Source organism: Sceloporus occidentalis, unplaced genomic scaffold (assembly GCF_023333645.1).
Source record: "Sceloporus occidentalis isolate IW3139 unplaced genomic scaffold, rSceOcc1.0.p SCAF_2, whole genome shotgun sequence".
NCBI classification, from domain to species: domain Eukaryota; kingdom Metazoa; phylum Chordata; class Lepidosauria; order Squamata; family Phrynosomatidae; genus Sceloporus; species Sceloporus occidentalis.
The window spans coordinates 179,961,012-179,983,866 of NW_028316982.1; the positions used below are offsets into that span (position 1 = coordinate 179,961,012).

General features: G+C 40.2%; 1 protein-coding gene across 5 annotated transcripts in view; it reads right to left on the bottom strand.

Moving 5' to 3' along the window:
* Nucleotides 1-22,855, bottom strand: part of MID1 (midline 1) — a 256,629-nt gene that overhangs the window by 95,532 nt on the left and 138,242 nt on the right. The window contains exon 1 of one of the 5 annotated variants that reach the window (XM_089511599.1): nucleotides 69-200. The exons of the other annotated variants lie outside the window; for them this stretch is intronic. The gene's annotated coding sequence lies outside the window, so the exon portion shown is untranslated. Of the gene's footprint in view, nucleotides 1-68; nucleotides 201-22,855 lie in introns of those variants that run through there. 5 annotated transcript variants of the gene reach the window in all.

The window sequence follows — 22,855 nt, forward strand, 5'->3', positions numbered from 1 at the left end:
AAAGAACAACAGTAGAGCAAAATCACAAATCAAACTTTTTCAAAGTATACACCAAGCTGTGTACCCACCAAGGCATTTGGGCCTAAGTCTGTTTGCTGAAACATTGCTGTCAGATGTTCACGTTGATCCTCCCCAGAAGACAGTGAAAAGCTAAAGAGGGCTATAGTTGCCTCCCTTAGCAGCAGTAATCCTGGATCTCCTGTGCCTTGGACTGTGTGTGTGTAACTGTGAGACAGCTGATTTTGAAGCACAACAGGAAAGTCTGCCCTACAATTCCAGGAAGGCCAGCTCCACCTAATCACCTCCGTCAGTGTTTGGGCACTGAAAACTGCCTCTGCAACAGCCTGGCTGCCTTTTGTCATTGGCACTAAAGCAAACTCTCTCTCTCTCTCTCTCTCTCTCCTTTCTTTTTTCAGCATTCAGCATCTATGGAGTGAGAAAGCAGCAAGGATCAGATTCTCTCGCAGCGCATCCGTGTAAGCCACCCAACAATGATGGCTTGTTGTAATAAGGGCACTGGGCTTTGCTGCCACATTATTTGAACAAGTGGAAGCTCAGCCTGCTGTGTAATTAATCCAGGGCTGAATAATGAATTGCAGTTCCCATGCCTGTAAGGGGACACTGACCTGAACCAGCAAAAACCTGTCACGCTACCAGCAGTTCCAAACTTTCCTATTTTCTCATGGCAGCAGTGTGTCACAGTCTAGTATCCAACTGTTATATAACTGTGTATTTGTTTAGTTCCTTGGTCTCATTCAACAACCAGCTGGAACAATAGGGAAAATAATTTAATATTCAATAAAAGACTTTTCTCTCAGAGTGGTGCCCTTTGGGAAGGGTACAAGGGCAGCTTGAAAGCACAGTTTATTTTCTCTCAGGACCCCATGATCATTTTGCTTATTATGAACTATATAGTAAAGCAGAAGTTCCCTTAAAATACATTGCTTTCCTGTGACATATAATCTTGAAAAGGCTTTTAAATTCTTCAGTGAGCCACCTGAACAATGAACCCTTAAAGCACTGCCCCTAGTTTCTTCCTTTGCAATTTCTATACATTGACAGTTATGTGGCCATAGAATTGAATTTCTTTACTTCAAAAAAGGAGTAAAATAGTCAATATGCCTACGTTATCAATATTTGAATAAACTTCTTGGAGCATAATTTTTCCCTTTCATGTCTTCCTAAGCCTTCTGATCCATAACAGACCTCTGCTTTTCAAGGAAGGTGTTAAAAGATTCATGTGAAAGTGGAAGCAGCAGGAATGAATTGCTTCCTTCTGTTCCACTTTTCATGTTGCACTGCTGCCTAGTATGTTGTTATACTGGAATGAAAAATACATTAAATGCCTCGAAGAATGGATTCAGATCAACATTCCCTTCACTCTTCATCTGAGAGACAAATTTCCACTTGATTGGCCTTACCGAGTAATTTAATTCCCACTCCCATCATATCCTTTCTTAAAAGAATGACCAGGATTATATGACATTAAAACTGCCACAGATCCTATAGTTAGGGTCCCAACATTTATACAGAATGGAGGAAACAAATTAAAAAAGACATCTGTAGTAACCCAAGCTAGCTAAACTGCATGGGTAAGAGTAGCAAGAAATGAGACTCAGCAGTATCTTTTGTTCTCACAGACACAACTATGCAGAATGTGATGCAGGAGCTGACTCATCCTAGCACAGTCCTGTACCACTGGGGGAAATGCCTGAATTAAATGGCTATGTGGTTAGAAATAATTCCATGGTTTTCACTCATATTTGGCACTTATTCCAAGCAGAGATGGTGAGGGGGAAAATGGCACCATTGTCTTCCCAAGGTTTACTTATAATTTAAATAAAATAAATAAATAAAGGGTGGCTTTAAAATAAATAAGGATAATTTTAAGCCACCAAAATGTCCTTTCCAGGAGGCATCCAAGAATGGTAGCACAATATCAAAACACCAGTGCCATCAACAGCCAGCAAATGTGATTCATACAACTCCCCTAAGGCATGGGATCACACCACAGGGAAGGGGCTGTCCCCTGCTGTTGTGTGTACAGAAAGTAACATACGCTTTAGGCATAATCAGCAATAGAGCAGAAAACACAGCAGGACTTTTTGATTTTCTAACCATGGTGTAGAGTCTTTATCCCGATTCAAACAAGTGTGCCCAATCCATTCTAAAATCCTCCCCAGCATTTGCAGGTGGAAAAGAAGTGTTCTAGCTACAGATTGGCATGAATTCCAAAGAATGCTTCCAAAATTTGCTTCCTAATTTAACACACCATATTCATCTTACAAAATACAGTGGAGCCTCCGCATACACGGTCTTTTTATAGGCGGCTTTGAGCATAGGCGCTCAAAGCCGCCGGCGCGCGCGGGGCGGAAAGGGCGGTGCGTCCCATTCAATTGAATGGGTGCACACACCAGTTGCGCCTTGCACGCCGCCGCGCCGCCGCGCACGAGTCCCATTGGAAACAATGGGGCTCGAGCATAGGCGGATTTTTTTATATGCGGAGGGATCCGGAACGGATCCCCCGCATATAATAAGGTTCCACTGTAAATGCTTCCAATGTGCGCCTTAAATCTGCAACTGATAAGCTATGGCTTACTTAAAAATTAGCTACTTGTGTTGTTCAAATGTTACACTTGATACAGATTATCAAGCACAAATTACACTAGATAAGTAGGATGTTACTTTATGCTGGAGCTGTCTTTCTCGATTCATGATGTAAATTGAGACTTATGTAAATGGGAAGAGCCTATTCCACAGGAGATTATTGGAAACTGGGGATAAATTCCAGTGGAACTGGAGTAGCTAGAAAATTAGTGATTTTACTCAACCCATCACCGGTCTTAGGCTGCAACTGCACTGCAGCAATAATCACATTTTATACCACACTAACTGCCATGGCTCAATGCTATGAAATTCTGGGAACTGTAATTTGTTGTAGCACCAGAGATCTTTGACTTAGAAGGCTAACTACAATTCCCAGAAATCCATAGCATTGGGTCATGACAGTTAAGGTGGTGTCAAACTAGATTATTGCTGCAGTGCAGATGCAGCCTGAACAAGGTTTAAAGCATATACATCAGAGTTTACCTTTTCCAGACTAGAGAAATGTGCAGATGCTCTCCAGAGGGACTAGAAGGGGCAGCACCTGCTGATCCCAAGATAAGCCTTCCGTTAGATGATAGTTCCTCTTCAGAGCAACACACACAGAGAAAGCAACTGGTAAGAACTTCCCCAGGTGGAGAAAGCACATCAGGAGAGAGAAGGGCACCACATCCCCCACTGTGTCTTCTACAGCCTGTGCTGAGGGCACAACAAGAGAAGAGGCAACACAGCTCTTATGCAGTAAACTGCTGCACTACACCACAAAATAGTCCTTGCACAGAACACCTGTTGATTTCTTTCTTCCCACTTTCCCACTCAGTCTTTCATGATAAGCAGGCTTTAAGATGCCACATTTTTACTTGTGACTTTATCATTTTTACTGTAGCATGTTAAGCAGAGTTACCCCTTTTGATATGGGTACTGTTATCCAGTTGCTTTCTCCCCAACATGACTTCACCACCTAAGCAGCCACATCCAAATGCCAAGATTCCAGTTTCTTCCTCCTCCTAACACTCCATTTTCTAAGCAAAAAAGGAAACCATCAGATAGGTTAGAAGTTGTGCCAAAACAAGATTTTCTTTGTTTAGAAGACAGTAATCTTTCAAAGCTCACCTTCCCCTAATACACCCGTTCCAGCAGCACCAAGGCTATCATTCCTTTCTCCACATCTCCAGTCCCCCAATCCTAGGCAGATCAGCAAAAACTAGTGAAGTAATTATTTCCAATGCCCAGGCTCCATCTTACCTTATATCCTCATGATCACACCTCTCCTTCCTCATTCAACTGCATGGGTGTGCTAGGAGAGTGACGCATTGTGGGTAAGACTTTTATTTATTTACTTCAGGAGAAAAGTTGTACATTTGAAATGTTGTAAAGGGGAGCAATGTAAATTGACACTTACCTAGGTACAGTATCATTGTCTTGGGAAAGTCATTGCTACTTATAGCAATAACAAGTACATTTATATACTGCTTATCAGTGCACTTAAGCACTCCCTAAGCGATTTACAATGTGTAAACTAATTGCCCCCAACAAGCTGGGTCTACATTTTAGTGACCTATGGAAGGATGTAAGTCTGAGTCAATCTTGGAGCCCTGCAGGATCGAATTCACAACCGTGTGGCATAGAAGTTGAAATAAACATTTCTTTCCTTGAGAGAATCCTGACACCGCAAGTGTACATGGGACATGACACAAATCAAGCAAAAGTTGTGTGGAGTCCTCAAAATCCATAAAGGGTATCTTTGTTGTCAGTAACTTTCATTATAGCTCCCAGGACAATAAAAAAAAAACCCAGCTCTTTTGTAATTCTATTGTCAGGATTCTCTCAACTTTTTGAAAACACTATTGAATTTGATGAACATCAGATAGGTTAAGCCCCATTCAGACTGACCTTTTTGCACTGGATGAAACTGAGAAGATTTGGTCCTCCCCCCCCCCCCCCCAATCCCTCCAGAAGCTAGTGCCTACTACTTCAATCACGGTATTTTAACCCTGAATATCCTTGTAGCTCCTGCGGAGAAATCAGTTTGCTGTCAATCAAATTCAGTTCCGCTTTCATCATAGGCGATGTTTCCTGCAGCCATTGGGCAATCAGAAGAGTGCTTCCCCCCCTCCTTAAAAAAAAAAACAGGCGAAAGTGTGTGCATATGCTGTCAAATTTTAAAACCTCCAGGTGTGTGTGTGTTGTGTGTATTTGGGTCACAACATTATGGCAACCTTAAAATGACCCCATCCTGGGATTTTCTTGGCGAGATTGGTTCCGATGAGATTTGCCATTGCCTTTCCCCTGAGGCTGAGAGAGTGTGACTCCCCCAAAGTCATGGGTCTCCGCAGCCTTCCAGCCACCCCTTCGGTTCCAGCCCAATGCTACAGCCCTTGCCTCTCCCCCGTGCATCCTCTTCCCATTACAATAATAATAATAATAATAATAATTATTATTATTATTATTATTATTCCTCACTCCAGAATGCTATCTCTGCAACCTCTTGCTTTGCCACCCCAGAATGCCTCACATACACATACAACAACAACAACAACAATAATAATAATAATTTCTCGCCTTGGAATGCCATCTCTGCATCCTTTGGAATGCAGGAAACATCATTGCTACCCCAGAATACACATATGTAGCAAAAGCATTCTGTATCAATTTGCCAAATTGAAAGAGAAACATTTGTAACATTTGCATTGTAGCATTGGCATATAAAAGAAAAAAAGCCTTTTGCAAACTGCATGCTGGGAGCAAGCAAATGAAAGGGAAAGTACCACAAGCAGACACACATTCTATCTATATATGTATCTACCTGTAGCAAAAAGTATGCACATATTCTGTCAAAAATAAAAAAAATAAAAAGAGAGAGAAAGCTGCACAGAGGCTTGCTCCATTCCCTGCCCTTCCTCTGACCTGCCCTGAATTGACCCTTTCTCTGGCTTCATCTTCTTGCTCTGTTACCCCCGATCGCCCTTTACATCCTTCCTCTGACTCCTTCCTCCTCCTGCTCTTGCTCCGTTTCCTGCCCCCCCCCCTGGACCTGCCCTGAACTGACCCTTTCTCCAGCTCCTTCCTCCTCTGCCTCCAGCTCACCTTTTACCCCGATTCTGCCCTTGCCCCCCCCGCTCCATCCGTCACCCCAATTGCCCTTGGCACCCATCCTAAGGCTCCTGCCTTCTCCTCCTCCTCATTCTGATGCTGCCCTCCATGGCCCCCTTCTTTCCCCCCTGGCTTCATCCTATTCCTCCTCATCCTCCTTCGTCACCCCGATGAAGGGGAGGGAATGTTCTGCCCTCTGCCCTCCCTCTGACCTAAATCCCTCCCCTGAACTTTCCCTGATCATGATCAGGGCCAAGTTCATATTCGCCTGACCTGGTTTTTTTTTTTAAGATACAGCTTTTACCTCACTTCTAGAAGACCCATGCTAAGGGGCATTTGCCCCGGAATGGGTGTGCAAAACTCATATTCACTTGTGGGAGATTCGGGGCGAATATGAACTTCATGTGAATAATTCAGTTCCTGATCCAGGATAAAAGGTATTCTGAATGGCCCCTCTGAAGATGTGCCAGAAACACTACATTTTCTTTGTTTAGGAGACAGTGATCTTTCAAAGCTCACCGTTAAAAACACACACACACACACACACAAAAACAACACAAAAAACCCTATTCACTTATAAAGTACTGAATAAAAACACTATTTTGTTTAAAGAAAGAACCAGCACGATTCTCTTTTAATTGTATTGCTTTTAATCTCAAATTGCTGGAGCTATTTGCACAGCAACTGGTTTTCTTTATTAAGTAGGAAAAGCACCAAAAGAGAATTACTCTTTTGTACTTGCAGTAGTTGCTAAACGCTGAACTATAGTTTGACCACTTGAAAAGCAGGGAAGGATCAGAGAACCAGTACTGACCTGACTAACAAATTCATCATCCACAAATAGAATATGAGCTCTGTATGACCATATAATTGTGGTAATGAACACATCAGAAAAAAAGCTCAATAAGAAACAAGATGACTCATTCATGTCTCATTTGCTATTGTCCATCCAATATAAACCAAGTTACCCACATTCATAAACAGAAAAGTGAAGTATGTGAGCTTGTGCAAATACATCTAAATATTGAAACTGGAGAAAAACCATCTCAATTTATTTAATTTCATTCATTTGTTAAAATAATACCTTAACTTTCTAAAATAATGTGCCCAAGCTAGCAAGCAACAATAAAATAAGTACAGCAAAACAATCCTAAAATAAATCACACTACAGTATTTTACTGATAAAAGTCAATAAAAAAAGTGGCCAAGTAAAAATAACAGAAAAAAAATCCATGGGGATATATTGTGCAGGGGACCATCTGGATCCTAAAATTCACAGATTTTTCCTGTGAATGTTCAGGTACACAGTCCAATTTCTCTTTGGCCTGATGTCCTCCCATGTGAAGAGCAACATATACAGGTGACTTTGGGGGAGAAATGAACTGAGCTAAAGTTATTTGCTCCAGAAATGTTCTCCAATTTTACAGCAATAAACATGTTCTGGCATCAGGGAAGATGGAAAATAACAAAAATATCCTTACTCTTCCTATCCTCCACTTTTCCTTCCATGCTTGAAAGGAACCCCAAGATGCCCACACCAGCATAGCTTAAATCCTGAACAGGAATATAAATCTTTGGGGCTGGGGATACTCTGCCCTACTTGCTATTTTTTTGTTTTGTTCTAATGCAATGTTCTGGCTTTACACTCTCTTGCCTGATAATTGTATTTAGTATTCAGGCAATGTGTATCTTATTAGGTCTGGTTATGATAAGTCTAAATCTCCTGTTTGACTTTTTTTTAGTCACGAAATGTATTCTAAAAAGTATCTTACTTGTTAATGAACTCCCGGTTTCAAGCATGGCTTCATACAGTGTTCTTATGTGTCTCCTTTGCTATGATGTCATGTTGTAAAGAGAGACTTGTATATTAGCTGAATAATCAAAAATCCATGTTATTTCCTCTTTAAGATGAGGAGATGAGCAGTTATCATGACATCATCTGATAATGTTTGCACAATTGCGTGACATTGAGGGGAGCATCCCACTATGCTCCCATCACTTTTGCTTATGTGAAAATATCCGTATGAGTTGGTTCTCCATATCCATGGATTCTGCATCCATGGATTCAAGCATCCGTGTGTGTGTGTGTGTGTGTGTGTGTGTGTGATTTTAGATAAGGGATGCCATTTTACTATGCCACTGTTTATAATGGGGCATGCACATTCATGGATTTTGGTATCCATGCCCCAGAGGACAGCAAGACCCCACTATAATTCTCTCTCTGTGTGTATAAACATACATATGTAAACACACACACACACAAAAAAAAAAATAGAAAGCTCAGTGAATTAAATGCACCTGGGTTTTTTTGTCCTAGATTTAACATGCAAGTCATTTATTTATTTATTGCCACAATACAAAAATTAGGAAGTGAGGAAACCATCAAAATTTTAAGGCCACTTGAAAACAGACTATAATAACACAACAGTACAACAGAAATAAACAGAAAATCCAACATATTGTACAAGGCTAGCCCCATCCTCAAAGAGTTGTCAAAACAGAAAGGTTTTCATCTATTTCATCCTTATATGCCAGTCTGACCTCTCTAGGTACAGCATTCCAGATCCTGGGGGTAGGCCCTCTTCCATGTTCCCACAATCCATGAGGGTGGTAGGACAAAGATAAGGGGGTCCACAGCAGATCTCAAAAACCAGGCAGGTTTGTAATATAGTCCTTAAAATAACCTGGACCTAAGGAGTATTTGGCTTTATAGGTCAAAACCAGCACTCTGAATTGTGCCCAGAAATGAACCAGCAGCCGTTGAAGCTGTGTGCTCCCAGAAATAAGTCTCAGTGGTCTTAGATGGTCTTAACTGTCTCAGAAGGTGCTAGACTCTTCACCTTTAGGCAACTTTAAACATAGGTTTGGTGATCATATTTTAGGAGTGTTATAATTATGTATTGTTGCATGGCAGAAGGTTAGTTGAAAATCACCAAATGGTGTCTGTGGTCCCTTCCAACTCTACAATTCTATGATTCTATGAAAAACCGAACACTGAATCCAGAAGAACACCCAAGCTGTAGACTGTCATCTTCTGGAGGTGAGTAACCTCATCTAGCACAGACAGAGGACCTTACCACACAGGCTCTTGGCACAGGACAAGAACGGTCCAAAAGGGGTCGGGAAGGGAACGAAACAAGTGGGGGATGCATTTTACTGCACACTGGAATCCTTCACTAGTTCCGTTCCCTTCCTTTCCGTCCCAGAGGAGGCGATTTTTGAGAATGTTCTGAACAATTCTCAAAAATTGCATCCTCTGGGATGGATTGGGAATGGAAGGGAAGGGAGCGTAATGGAATGGGGACTTCTGTGTGCAGTAAAATGCGTCCCCCACTCATTCCCGGTCCCTTTCGTGCCATTCCCATTCTGTGCCTGGAGCCCCTGTGTGGTAAAGTCCTGAATCTATTATCTGGTTTTGCCTTTAAACTGACCAGAAACACCTCTGTATTATTTGGATTGAGTTTTAGTTTGTTCAGACTCATCCAGCCCATTACTCATGACAGGCATTTGTTTAAGACTGAAACAGCTTTCTTGGATTGTGGTACAAAGAGTGCACATAAGTGATGGCACCAGTCCCATAACTCCAGAGAATCTCTCCCAATGGTTCCACACATATGTAAAATACCATGGGGGACAGAACTGAGGTGACCAAGCACTATCATCTGGGTTTGCTCCTTCAGGAAGAAGCTAAGCCACTGTAAAACTATGTCCCAGGATCCATCACAGAAAGGTAGCCCAAAATTATACCATGGTCAGTAGCGTCACATGCCACAAGAGGTTCAGCAGAACAAACAGGGTTACACAAACTTTGTTTTGTTTCCAGCATGGGTCATCTACCAAGACAACCAAAACTGTCTCTGTTTCAGAACCTTGCCTCAAAATGGAATGCTAGGCCCGTTCCGCACAGGCGTAAAGTACATCCCCAGGACGTACTAGGGTTAGGAAATGGCATGCTTTATGCACGCCTCTAACCCTAGTACATCCTGGGGATGTACAAAATGGCGGCGCCCGTTCTACATGGGTGCCGCCATCTTGATGTAGTGGACACTTAGCGTCTGCACATCGTGCGGCGCTAATGATGTCGTGAGTACACCATTGGCACCTTGCAGCATCATTAGCATGCTGCAACAAGAAATGCCATTTTGGTGCTTCTTTTTTGCGGCGCCGGGAGCCTCGCAGTTTGGCCGCTGGGGCTCCTCGGCACTGCTAATGACGGCAGTGGCAGACTGCCACTTTCAGGCGGTCTGTAATGTGCCCTAGACAGTAACTGATAATTATCAGGGAGGGCCTTTTTTTTTTAATAACAGTTTTATAACTGCATCCTTCAATCATGCTGGAACTCTTCCATGTTTTAGCGAACAATTTATCTCTCCCTCTACTCACATGGCCAGTATCCTTCTGTTTTTTTTAAATAAGCCAGGAAGAGCAAGATCTAATACACATGTTGTGACTCTCACATCTTCAACAATCCTGTCCACATCCTCAGACTGCACAAATTGAAAAGTATCCATTATCACAGGACAAGCAGGCACCAAAGTTACATCCACTGGAACTGTGTCAATTATAGAATCCAACTCAGAGCAGTGTGATTTTATCTGCAAAGTGCTGGAAAAGTTGTTCAATAGCCTGCCGCATGGTCTTGATTTCCTTCTCTTGGGACTGTATGTAAAAGATTCCTGACCATTTGAAACAACTATGCCGGCTGGCTCTTTACAAATGCAATAGAGGCAGAAAAGAAATGGGTCTTTGCTGCTGTATTGCCAGAGAGTAGGCCCTCAGATAAGCCGAAGCCTGTGTTCAATTGGACCCAACTCTGAATTTTCTGCCAACTTCTCTCTAATTGCCTTCTCACTGGTTTTATCACTTGGAAAATCAGGGGCCTGATTTGGTGCCATTTCATGAGAGGAAATGCTTGGGAGTGATTGTGTCTACTATCCTGACCCCATTCAACTTTGACAGATTCCATCCAGATCCCTAAGCCTCCAGGGGTGGACCATTTTAATGCCACAGAGATTCTGAGTCAAAGCAAATCTAAACCCCAACAAGTGGTGATCTGTCCATAACATTAGAACTTAAGACAGTTCGTCCACTCCTAGACACACTCACCTTTCCATTACAGAAAAAGAGGCCCAGAGTATTCTCAGGAGCATGAATAGGGCCAAATACCACTTGAGAAAGACCCATGATTGTATTGATTCTACACACTAACACAGCTCTTTGAATTTTACCACTTAGGAAATCAAAGAAAGAAGGGGGGAAATGAGTGAGTGGGAAAAAAAGAGAAAAAGCACTAAGGATAAAGTGGGAAAATGATCTTAGAATCCAGGTGAAGCTGGTCACTTTTGCTAGTGTATTTACTAATGTATAAATACATATAGGCATGTGTATGTATGCACATGTGGGGAAAGAGAGGAAGAAAATGAATGTGCATTAAACAAGCATATATATTCTGTAGTCTGTAAAACAACACCATAGCAGCTGGGATCCAGGCAAATGAGGCCCTAATAATCTAAATAAGGGCACTCTGATCTTGTCAATGCTAACAACTGAATGTTCATGAAATAATGAAAAGTTGGTGTTTCTATAGTTGATGTTATAAATGATAACTATCTTTCAACAAGCCCTGTATTAGTTCAATGGGAATAAAAGACGTTAGAGAAGAAAATTACAGAAAAACTACAGAATTATCTCAAAGAAATCCCACTGGAATAACAAGAAAAATAAATTGTATCATGTTTTGATGTCTACTTTACCATTACAAAATAATTGTGTACACATAAATAACAAAGACAGGCCAAGGCTCAATTCCTCTATTGGAAATTCAGCTTAACTGGCAGACAGTTCTCCACACAATTGTTTTGCTAGTTCTTTGTGCAAAGCATCAGTGTCAGCAAGTTATTTAGACTTCATATTAAAATGCAATGGTACATATAGAAACATTTTGAAGTCCATCACTTTCACTTATAGAACAACTGAACAAGTTGTAACCCTAGCACTTTCCTACCAGCCCACTTCATTTTAATTCTTAAGAAATGTGGGTCCACTCAGTTTCTTTTACTCTGGAACATTTTCCTATCAGGATAAGAGCATTAAGTGCTCCAGTTTGTAGACACATAAAAGGATCAATATGTGTTTCATTAATGCAGGGGGTGGGTAAAAGTAAAACTAGGCTACAAAGTCTCCAAGCCACACAAACAGTCTGAAAGCACTCTATGTGCCTTGTGGAAAATTGCAAGTTGAGGGCAAAACCATGCCCTCTGATAGACAACACAGCTCCATTTCATAGTTCTTCAGGATCTTTGTGTACATCTTCAAGAGAAACAGCTGTGACAGCTTGCCCTGAGGGAATGATCTTTAAATCACTTCCCCTAATGGAAGCCCTACACAAATTTGGACTGCCCGCTGGGGAAGTATGGCTGTTGACCTTGCTGTGCCAGGATCCTTTAAAGCTCTATATGAGGTTGACCCCACGAGGAAATGTTGGCAGGCCAGAAGGGACAAGAAGAATTGTCACTAGTTCTTTAAAGCCACTCAAAACACTTGAGAAAATTTGTTATTTTAACATTTTTATGCAATGTCTTCCCTAGTTGCTAAAGATAGGATACCTCTTTAGATGTTGTAAAGTTGTTCTTGCATAGTCTGGGGCTACCCAAGGAATTTGTGGCTCAATGTAGGTTTCCCTTCTAAGGAAGCTTCTGTTGGATGGGGGTCCTCCTGCGGCCTCTGACTTTCTAAGAGGTCCCTTTTACCAAGAAGAAAACTCCTGAAGGCACTACAGCAGAACACTGGAAACATTAGTGTCTGGGTTTACATCTCAAAAAATCATGGCAATGGCTATGCTGAGTGGGAGATTCTGGGAACTGTAGTTCCCAACCCTCTTCCAACCCTCAAAAAACATCTGTACCACAGCAACAGAAGACACACTGGGGATGAGAATATTGTCCCTTTATGTTAGGGAGAGGAGCAAGGAGAAGCAGGAACCATTACCTAACATTTTTTCATACAAATTTGCTACCTTCAGCAAACAAAACTTTATATTTAATTGGCAGTTCTTTTTTTTCCCTGGCAGCAACTGTTTTCCTCTGATTAGGCAAATATTACATGTGACAGAGCAGTGCAAAACTGCTGCATTAAAAGGTATTGCTGCAGATGCTGATAAGATAGTTTGGTGTGGGACAACAGTGACTCCTCCATCTTCCTCTAAGGGCACAAGAGGCCATACTAGTCTTAAAAGCCTTTCCTGCCATCATTCGTTCCCAACATGGTGGGAAAAGCTTCCACTATTCTAACAGAACTCCAAATAAGCAGAACACAAGTCTGTGTATGACTATGTTTTCAGATAATATGAAGTACATCTACCAAATTGTTCTGTCAGCAAAATGTTACACAGAATGGTTGTGAGTGCTTCAAGCTTAAGGGCATAATGCTATTATGGAGCAGCTGTATCACCCACTTGACATAAAATGCTGAAGAAAGACTTTAAGGATGGGCAGCAAACCTTTCATTAACATAGATGAGTTACATAAGGAATCTTGGTTATCGAACAACACAGGCACTAAGTGCTAAGTTGTATTAGGCAATTGCATAGCCAATGAAAAACGTTAAGTGCTGAACAGGATTAGTGCTGGAGGCAGTAATTCTTTGATAAGGTCAGCTTTAAAAACAAAACAAAAACATGGTTCCTTTTTACACTTGAAAAATAAGACAGAAAACTTATTTAAAAACCTGTTGGTTGTATGAGCACAATACATGGAAACAGCATATATTACTGAATTCATGGACATTTCACCAAAATGGACAAAAATTAGGGTTTTCCTTCCCTAAACATATCCTCATATCAGTGCCCAGACAATCTTGACATGGTTAAATACTTGTTAACTATCCCTTTATACTTTTAAATTATACTTTCTAAATGAAATCTGATAGAACCACATGTATCACTTTTACATGCCATTTCTCATTGCTTCAAAATAGAAAATTTTGCTCTGCAGTCTTGGTCCACCTATATTGGGATCCCGATAGTGGAATATCACTCTAATTAGGCACACATCAATTGCTTCTATTTGGCTGGTTGTGAAAGGTCATTTTTCAGCCTCAGCCTCCTCTATCAGCCAATTGTCATCATGTCTCATTTCTCTTTCCCTTTCCACTCTTGTTGGGGGAAGGGTTGAAAGAACTGATCAACTGTTCTTTTGTTCTAATCTCTGTGACTTCAAATAGGTCTGTGGATGGTTGTTTCTAAAACACTATCCTGACTGATAGTTCCACAGATAAATCTGTGGATGCTTCCTCCTCCACATCCAAGCCTCCCCTACCCAAACACACATTCATTGGGTTATTAAGCCCCATTTTTTAAATGCAACGCTTGCTCTTCATCATGCCAAAAACTGCTTGCTGTTAATTGTGGGGAATCTTGCATTAGTTGCACAGATGGAATGAGCTGGCGTAATGCATTTCTAAAAACCTCAAAGAGCTTCCCCCTAAAAATAATTTTAGCAACACAGCGCTCAGTGTGTCATTACTGGAAACCTCTAACTCTTTCAAATCCATGTCAAATGAACAAATTAACAAAATATAACCCTTCATGTAGATTTTTTAAATTACATAGTGAAAATAAAATAATACTGTGTAGAAATGTTATCTGAGGCAATATCCTAGAACTATGTCAGGCAAGTTATACACTCAGTTTGGAAATGTAAGAACCTCCAGATGGTGTTGGACTGCAACTCTCACCCTGCACAGGCAGCACAGTCAGAGAGAAAACACTGCAGGAGTTCAAGTCCAATTATTTCTGGGAGGTTATGGTTATATATCTTTTGGCCCCATTCTGTGATACCATTCTATTCTCCTTGATTTTTAGTTCTACACTGCACTGGGAAGATCTGAGCATCTTTTTCCATCCCAAAATGTTTTCTTTTGCAATTGTTTTTTTTTTTAAATAACTGAAAGGAACCAGACTTGTTTTAAATGCATTTGGCTTCTTGTTCTCTCTTAGGTAAAATAATTCATTTTTGTTACAATCCATTACATAGGTATCAAGAGATTTTTATGGAGAGTTACCAGCATCACACAGTATATCCTTGCAAATGTCTTGTCAGATTCCACCGCAGGTGCCTTAATAGGCTGACCTCTGATGCTGGCCTGCTGACTAAAAACTGAGGAAGAAAGAAGTGGTTGGCCATTATTGTTCATTTGCTATTACACTAAACCACTTTCATTACTTAAAGGGCTTTTTAAAAGGGCATTGTAAAGCACTTTGAGATTTTAAAAATGAAAAGTAGCATAAAAATGTTCTAGAATAAATACATATTTTTCCATGGTTAAGCAAATTAATCCTTAATAATGCTGAACATTTGAGTAGCACTTGCATTTACAAGCTGAATGTGTGATGCTAGACACCAGTTCCACAAAACTGGAACAGATTTTTTCCAGAACTGAATTCTCAAGTCACAAAATAATAACAGTTAATAACAAATGATTAATTGGTGTCCACAAAGCTAGTGTAGGTGCCAGGTGACATCTAGCTTTCCTAACATAAAGCTTTGCTTTGCCCCACCATGATGCAAATCCTCTAGTACAGTGATTCTCAACAGTGGCATCATTGGGGATGGTGTCACCCAGTCCAGTAACTCATGGTGTCACCTCCCTCCATTGACCTCCTCCCATTTCACACCATATGGAATCCTTAGTATGCTTTTTTGTACTAATGTTACTTGTAAATCATAATTTCAATATATCATTTATTTACATATGCACAGTGATGATTTGGTTAAAATGTGATGTTGTGAGCCAGAATGATATAGTGATTTGAGCATTGGGTTAAGACTCTGGAGACTCAGGGTTTTAATCCCCATTAAGCCATGGAAAACCCACTGGGTGAGCTGGGGCAGGTCACACACTCTCAGCCTCAGAGGAAGGCAATGGCAGCCATAGGCAATAGAGTCACTCAGGCAGCTGCCGAGAACGCATTTCTCACACACCTCCCAGATGTGTCAGTAAAACTATTGGGATGGCAAGAAGGGCTTCCTTCAAAGATCTCAAAACTTTAACAGGTTCATATGAAAAAATATGGTTCCTCAGGGACTCTTTCCAACTTATAGCAATAAAATTCCACTTTAACAATCATGGTAATATCCTGCGGAATCCTGGCGTTATGCTTTGATAAAACACCAGAGCTTTATGTCTGAAAATTCTAAATAACTCTGCATAAATAGCTAATCCCAGAATTCCATAGCAGATTCCATAGCCATGAAAGTAGAATCACAGTGCTATACAGATAGTCTGTATTCCTCATATATAGCTCTGTAGGTCATAATTTTGATAACAAATAAAAAATGTATTTAACTGTGTTTTAAACGTATAACTTACTGCCTTTTAATATATAGTGAGCTGCTTTCCAGCCCTGGGGAAAAAGCAGAATATAAAATAAAATATGCAGTTGCTTTATGACTTTCTCTAGCTTATCAATGCTCATATCTAGGGTGACCAAATGCCATAACCTCAAAGGAGGGTGAGGTACCGCAAAATGTAGGACATTCAAGGAAAATGTAGGATTTTTTTAAAAATGTTAATGTAGCACATGTCCTGAAAAAAGAGGACATCTGGTCACCCTGTGCTCAATGGGTATCTTAGTGATGCTCCAAATAGAGGACATTTGGACTTCTTCCTGGACAGAAGGCTGAAATGTAGGTCATGTCCTGGAAAAGGAGAATGCTTGGTCACCCTGTCTAGATCTATCCCTTTGCTGGGATTCCTAAATGCATCTGTCTTGGATAAAAGAGGTTTCAATTGTGCAGCACAATTAAAATTCTATGTAAATTACCCTAGACTTTCTAATAATAAGGTTAACTGGTCTACTGTCACTGTCAGAAAAACAAACTGTTAACATAAGTTCAAATCAAAGTTTTAACCATTCCTAATTACCTTCTCTCGTGGGTTTTTCTTTTTAAGATACAAAAATCGTAGCTGACACATTGTCTTGTCACTAATAAGATATTTTTTTTAGTGCTGGGATTCCCTCTGGAGCGGATTTACATTTTTCCTGGCATGTTGTATGGGGATGCTTTCAGGGGTGGCACAACAGATGAATTGCTCAACCGATGAATTGTTTATATTGAAGTAAACATTAGCAATGACCTCAAATATATCTACCGACCTTATATGTTTGATCAACATTAACTGCAATTAGTGTAACCCATTTTGTTAAGCTAAGCCAAATACACAGCTTGCTACATAACAACACAATACCAACACAGTATTTTCTCAGCCATGGTGCAAAGGACCATCTCAGGAATACAATTCGTATCCTGCCCCCTCCCCAAAGGTGCTCAAGGTAGGTCACCAGAGATCCCAGGTGTTTTTCAACCAAATCAGATTAGCTTCAACAAGATGGCTGCATCATATTATTTCAGATCATAGGTAGGTGTATGATCAACACCTTTGCTACTATACGGTCAGAATCTAACCAAATCTGTCATAAGTGTGTGTATGTATTGTGTAAATTTGTTATATTGGTTAATATTGTATTATGAGAATGTCAGAGTGTATAACTCTGGTTGCTGAGGAATGATGGGAGGCATTGTGCTTGTTTACACACAGTAGTGGTTCAAAGGGAATATTGTTGTGTGGCAGTATCTGCGAATGGGTACATCTACACAATACAAACTTTTAACTTCCATGGCTCCATTCTATAGACTCATAGGATTTGTAGTTTTCTGGGGCACCAGCACACTTTGGCAGAAAAGCCTAAAGACTTTGTAAAACTGTATATCCCAGGAGTCCATAGGAAGTTGTGTCAAATTGCATTATTTCTACAATGTAGATTCACCCCACGTCAACAATAAATAATTTTGTTTTAATGATTACAGTACACCTTGGCAACCTATGGTATCAGAAAAAACAAAAACCATTTTTTCTCAGGATGATGCTGGACACTCTTCTTGTAATGGTAGAATTCAAAGATAAAGTTATGTTAGTCTCAATATGTAGAGAGATCTTGTAGCACCTTTGAGACTAACTAGAAGGAAAAAAATTGGCAGCATGAGCTTTCATAGACTTCAGTCTACTACTTCCTAAGATGCATTTGGTGTAGTGGAAGCCAGGCACAGACATATACAGTATATGCCATTGGTATGTAAGGATGTCAATTCAAATTACAAATCCTTTGTGTATGGAAATGAAGTTGCAGGTCCAGTTTTAAGGATGATCATTAGTACACAAAAGCATAGGAAACTGGTCTTTGTGCATGGAGATGAAGTGGCAGATCCAGTTTTGCAAAGAGACTAGTCTGTGGTGAGAGGCATCGATGAATGTAGGGCACCCCCGTGAGGATGGGGTCAGATAGTGTTGAAACATGTGTAGTGAGTCAAGAAACCATTGTCTTTGTTCAATCACGATAGAAATAGACTGAAGTCTACGAAAGCTCATGCTGCCAATTTCTTTCTTTCAATTAGTATCAAAGGTGCTACAAGTTCTCTCTACATATTGACTCTTCTTATAAGAACAACTATTCATTGACTTTTTAAAATTGTTATCTATTTTGAAATAATCTCCCAGGCTGTTCAACTATTCTGACTTACGTTTTTGCCAATAGCTGATTTACAAAAGAACTGACAAGTGGGGTAAAATGTGTGGCCAATAAGCACCGGACTTAAAATCTGCAATTTGTTATTGACATGAGAGTTCATCTACATCATTAGCAAAGGGAGTTATCCATTACCAACTAGCCAAAATAAATCTTTCTTCTGAGCATTAATCAGTAATTCTCAAGCACTTGGCAAAAACAACAATATTAAATTGCTTATTCCCAGTGTTAACACAAATATTATTTAAGTAATTGTCCATGTTAGTTTGAGGCCATTACCAACTTTATAACCCACCTCCCCATAAAAAAATCAGTAACACAAAACTGTTGAAAGACTGATTGATTAAATGTCTGGTGTGTTGAAATATCATAATTTCCTTATAAACAGACACTCTCACATACAAAAACAATGTATTTATTTTACTTGTGGCTAGTTAATCTACTGGGACACATTTTAAATAAGTGCATTTTTAAAAGAAACATTCAGGCATTCACTGAATGATACTACAATATATTCAAAACTCATAAGCTTATCGCACAGCATGCTGGCAATGTTCTGGGTACTAAAGGAGAATGGAACGGAACGTACTTTATTGCACGGATGGGTTCCCTTTTAGTTCCCATTTAGTGCTCATAGTGTCCCTTGCCCGTCCCAGAGTGAAAACTGTTAAAAAGAGTTCTCAGCCGGCGAGAACGCTTCCAGACCGTTCCAGGTGATGTCACTGCAATGAGCCCACCCATTCTCAACCCGTCCTTGTGTTCTGATTGGCTAGGACAATTTCATCCCCTCCCATCCTAGAACATCTACAATCTCTACTGTTCTTCCGGGTATGAAGTGAGGAGGGTGTCGTAGTATTAAAATTTAATTATATTTTTATTCATGTAATATTTTTTTTCTGAGAAAAAGAATGATCACGATGTAAACATCTCCATAGCAAGTTTTTGGATGGAGATTTTTTAACCCCCTCGTATACTGAGCACTTAATAGACAAGAGAGAAGCCAGGGAAAGGGAGCAGCCCTTGGGGCAAGCAGATATGTGTATGTGTGGCAGGCAGGCAGGCATACCTGTGTGTGTGTATGTCAGGCAGGGATGCCTCTGTGCATGTGTGTGTATGTGTGTGTGTGTGTGTAGGTGTAGCAGGCAGGGATGCCTCTGCCTGTGTGTGTGTTTCCTTGAGGCCTCCTGCTTTCCAAACTTTCCAAGTTGCAGCCCTTCTCTCCCTCTGACCTCGGCGACTTGGATCAGCCCCTTCCAAAAGTGGGGCGGGTGAGCTTCCCCCCAAAAAAGAGCTGTCATCTGGCCGGCTCTCCTCCTCCTCCTCCTCCTCCTCCTCCTCCTCCTCCTCCTCCTCCTCCTCGACTCCTTCCCTTTGGCTCTGTCTTGCCTTCCTCTCTCTGCCTATCTCTCTTTATGGGTGGCTCCAGTGAGCCAGGCAGGGTGTCCAACCCATGAAGTTGTAAGATCATAGAGTAATGACATGTCACTTACTTCTGCGGTACTAAAATCCTCGCTAGAACAGTACATGTGTGCAAAATAAGGACTGTTTGAGAACTATCTCAGCTATAGTACCAATAAAACAGTACATGCAATGTGATAAAATGTGTTCACATACCATTACCATCACGTTATAAATTATTGAATGCAGTGACACCCATTCCCATATCATTTCTCCAAGGAATGTTTCCAGGACTCTATGGGAACGTTACAGGTACTGGTGCGATAAACTTATCAGGGTTCAACCAGACTGCCTCAAAATACTGCAAGTTTCCAGTTCTTTTTGTTTTGATTGTACTTGCCTATTCACAGGTTTGATCCATTCCTTTCTTGAAATATGCCAGATTTCTTTCCCTTCCTCCATCCCTTTCTCACATCCCTCCCCTTCACCTTCTGACTGATCCTATGCCATATCCAGTCTCACGTACCTTTTTCAGAAACTGCTTTCCCCCATTTTCACTAAGCCCTTTTTTTAAAAAAAAAATATCAGGAATTATAATCAAAGCACTCAAATGCTTTAGCAATATTATACTAGTTATGGTAAGCATTAGTATCATTTCATTTTAGTGATAATATTCCTCTTCCCCTTGCTTGATCTCTGTTGAATCTGTGTCCTGGAAACAATGGCTGTGTTTATTTGGTGGCCATTGTTATGGGGTCTGAAACAGTTGAAATACATCACAATTTATACATCAATTAAGTTATACATCAGTAGGCTGTCTCCTTTCATACTGCCAATGGACCTATCTCCACAGCAGACATACCTCCTAACCCCCTTCAACTGACATATATAAAACCATCTCCCATATCTACCACACCAAGATAATTTTCAATTTCTGCCATTATTGTAATTTATGCTGTATCTAGAGTATTAACAATTTAAAATTGGGAGAAACAGTTTTTTTTCTTAAAGTTTACTAGGGAAGATTACACCTAAGCATTTCAAACGTAAAATTTTAATTGGTATCTATACACTCATCCCTCCATATTTGTGAATTCACTTTTGTGGTTTGGTTATTCACATATTTTATTAATATGTTCCCTCTGGGAATATCTAGGTCCTCTAGCGCAACTATATGGTCAATTTTAATCAAAAGTTGCACTGTGAAGGACCTAGATATTCCTCGAGACAATACTCTGTTAGGCATTTGTAGCTCCTCCAGCTCAATTCTATGGTCAAAGTTTGGCAGATGTTGACGAGAGTTGCACTGGAGGAGCTGGACTTGTCTAAGGTCACCCAGCGGATTTCCCTGGCTGAGTGGGGAATTGAACTTTGTTTTCTAGAGTTGTAGACTAATGTGCAATCCACTACACCACATTAGATCTCTCAGAAAACATTTAAAAGGAGGGAAGGTTGGAATCATGGATGCTCCAGAAGCTTTGGAGAACAATTACTTCAGTAACTTGTTGATTATATGCTCTGGGGCCTCGAGGAACTGAAATCTAAAATATCTGGAAGGCAAAATGTTGCCTACTTTTGCTTCAGTATTCAGCTAGAAGAGATCACTGAGAGAAACCCAGTTTTCTAGTTGCTGCACACTGGAATGTTATGTGACTATGCCAGAGACTTAATTTGACATGGCCAGTGACTTACCTTCTGATCATTTACCTTGACACGATTCAACCTGACTAACTTTGAGATGATGTAATTGAAAACTTGCTAACTCTGATCTGTTTTGCTGTAAAAACTAACTGACTAGCTGGAATCTGCTCAGTTTAGCGTACCTCTTATCTCCCCACAACTATAAACAAAACTGGATACTTGATGTATAAAAAGGCACAGAAGGGCTTAGTTTGACTTCAGTAGTTCTTATTGATTTTCTACTATCTCCAGGACATTTGTACATGCTTCCTTTTAGACTCCAATTTTGGATCCATTTGACATGCAAGATTATTGTTGTATATACAGACAAGATTATTGCTGTATTACTGTATATACTTGACTATAAGTGGACCTCATGTATAAATTGAGGGCAGGTTTAGGGGTCAAAATTATGGATTTAGATATGACTCGTGGATAAACTGAGAGTAAAACTTAGGGATATGTAACAAAGCATGCAAAGGATGAAGCAAAGGAAAACAGTGCCACAAAACATACCAAATTCCAGCAGCCATAACTGTTTGTGTTCATACTAAAGGTTTCATGGATAAGAGAATATAAAGGGGGTGTGAGTGCTTCCAGAACAGATGACACTCTTGCCTTTCACCAGGGGATAGTTCTTTTTTAATATAAGAATTAAAATACAGTATAATACTTACATTGACTTGTGGATGTCGACTCAGGTTTCTGGAGTCAATTTTTTGACTCAAATTTCTAGGCTTATACATGTGTATATACATTATATCTTATTCTATTGCACCAGTGCCAATGTGCTATACTCCTGATGATCAGGAGCTTTGAAAGAAAACCCATCTTGCTAACTAAGCAATGGAATAAATAAATGATGCAGCAATGAAATTTCTTGGCAATTTAGAGGACTCAATTTAAATACTAGGCAAATAAGAACATAATTTAAACTATTTGCCACTTGTACCCACTGTTTAATATTAATGGGGATCCTATGATGGAATCAAGAGAAAAGAGATACAGCCTTGGGGTTATTTTTTAACAAAAGGAGTAATACATAGATTATTTTCCCCTAAAGTGAAGAGATGACTCAAAATGAAAGCTTGTGGGCTTTTCTTGTCCTATACTCCAATTGCAAAATTTAGCCTGGAGGATCACACAATAGAATATATAAACATATAAAGTATTAGGAGAAGACTGCAATGCAAAAAGGATGTTAAATTGTTCATCCAAGAGAGTGACATAAGTAATACTGACATAATATCTAAGCAGCTAAGCAAAACTAGGTCAAATCACATTGACCTATCTAACGTAATAAGCCTCTTTTTTTCAGTTAGAATTTTACAATGTAGATGGTGTCTGCACGCATTAGTGTCCCTTGTTACTGATGTATACTGTTGTCACTCTCCTTCAGTATCTTATCACCATATTGGATTAATCAGGCAAAATGCAACTACAGTCCAGTTTCACCCTGTTTAATTGTCAAAGAATCCTTAGCTGAACTGCTTCTTC